Genomic DNA, 2,379 nt, shown 5'->3' on the forward strand with positions numbered 1-2,379 from the left:
AAAAAAAAAAAAAAAAAACACAAACCAAAAATTTACTCTGATGATTAAGAGGAGTTGGACGACGTTGGCATTTTGTCAGTTGCAGTAATAACTCCAGTTGTAGAAGGTTCTGGATCATCAGGGTTATCTTTGGGAAAGGGGATGGTACTTCTAATCAAAAAAGTAATGAGAATTGTCTATGTGATCCTTTTCTTTTTAAATTTGCATATTTTTTTGTAACATCTTACTGCCTCCTGAATCTGTCCAACATTAATAAAGAGATCAACATTTGGGTCCATGTTTTCATGCAGCTGAAGCCCATGATTTAGTTTAGAAAACAAAATCTATGCAGCAGTGTTTTGAATAGTAAATGATAAAATGGAACATCTATGAGTGAACATCTGAGAGTGATAACATCAGCAAGTTGTACGCTACAGCATCATGTTGTTGTTAAGTGCCGTTGAGTCGGTTCTGACTCATAGCGATCCTGTATAGGGTTTCCGAGAAGTGACTGGTGACTTTGAACCACAGACCTTGCGGCTCAAACTAACCCTCAGGTCAAGTGCTTATCCTGCTGTGCCACCCCAGGACTCCCCTAGAGTTAGAACCTTGAATTCAGACTTCTAGCTTCTTAAACTGTGAGAGAATAATTTTCTGTTTTTCAAGCCATGTACTTGTGGTACTCTGTCTCTGTGGCATTAAATAATGAAAAGACTAACTCTGTAGGAATTTTTCCCGTCTTTTCAACAATTAAATTCTTTTTTAAAACTTTGTATTGTGAATTGAGTGAAAGCTTACAGAGATCATCAGTTTTCAACAAATCATACACTTAGTTTCATCTTGATTGCAGTCCCCTCAATGTAACCTCGCTAATCTCACTTCCTCCCTCTGCTTCTTATTTCCATTTCTCCTTCTTTCCCCAACCTTCTGAATGCTGCCCTTTTGGTCTTGAATGGTTAGCTATTGTATGCTTTGCATATCTCACTAATGTTGTTGTCCTCCCTATGTACCTACTTACTGCTTGGCTAAAACATTGAGCCACATGGGTAAGTTCAGTTCCAGACCTGAAGGGTGATGAAGGGCCATAAGCTCAGGGTTCTACCAGCCTCTCTCCAACCAATATGCCTGGTCTTTATTTACGATTTTGAGTTTTGCTTCATATTTTCTCCCACTTTATCTAAGACCTTCTAATGTGATCCATTTCAGAGCAGTTGGTAGTAGTAGCCAGACACCATCTAGTTTTTCTGGTCTCAGAGCCATGAAGACTGATGTTCATGTATTCCATTAGTCAAACTAGACTAATTGTTTCCATGAGTCTTCAATTTTTACCACTGTGAATAGGGAGATATAGATAGTTGTACCTTAGATGGCAGTTCCTGAGTTTTGGGGTTTTTTTTTTTTAATGTTTTATTCTGAATTATGTGATAGTTTACATGGAGAACATTAGTTTTACATTTATCCTATCATATATCGTTTCATAGTTCATGAGTTTTTAAGCTCATAATACATCCCAAAATGGGATGTATTATGCTAGTTGACCATGGTGTCCCCCAAGACTATGGTCCTGAGCCCTCAGCAACTCATTTCTATAAGGTGGCTGATAAGGTATAAGAAAATTTCATAACTTTGTCCCCTATACTCCACCACATTCATGGATATATTAGAAGCAAAGATAGGTTGTTTTTGTTGTTGTTAGGTGCCTATGAGTCAGTACCGACTCATAGCAAACCTACGCCCAGCAGGTCCTGGGCCAACCTTACGATCATTGCTACGCCTGAGTCCATTCTACTGCCACTGTGTCAATCCATCTCATTGGGGGTCTTCTTCTTTTTCTCGGCCCCTCCACCTTACCAAACATGATATCCTTCTCCAGGGACTGGTCCCTCCTGATAATATGTCTGAAGTATGAGAGATGAAGTCTGGCCATCCTGGCTTCCAAGGAGCATTCTGGCTGCACTTCTTCCAACACAGATCTGTTTGTTCTTTTGGCAAGCAATGGTACTTTCAGTATTCTCCTCCAACACCATAACTCAAATGCATCAATTCTTCTATGGTCTTCCTTATTCACTGTCCAACTTTTGCATGCATATGAGGTAACTAAAACTACCATGGCTTGGATCAGACACACCTTAGTCTTCAAGCTGATATCTTTGCTCTTCAACACTTTAAAGAGGTCTTATACAGCAAATTTACCTAATGTAGTATGTCGTTTGATTTCTTGACTGCTGCTTCCACTGAGTGCTGATGGTTGATCTGAGCAAAATGAAGTCTTTGACAACTTCAATCTTTTCTCTATTTATATGGATGTTGTTTATTGGTCCAGTGGTGAGGATTTTTGTTTTCTTTACATTGAGATGCAACCCATACTGAAGGCTGTGCTCTTTGATCTTCATCAATAAG

This window comes from Chrysochloris asiatica, unplaced genomic scaffold, assembly GCF_000296735.1.
Source record: "Chrysochloris asiatica unplaced genomic scaffold, ChrAsi1.0 scaffold00026, whole genome shotgun sequence".
Taxonomy (NCBI): Eukaryota; Metazoa; Chordata; class Mammalia; order Afrosoricida; family Chrysochloridae; genus Chrysochloris; species Chrysochloris asiatica.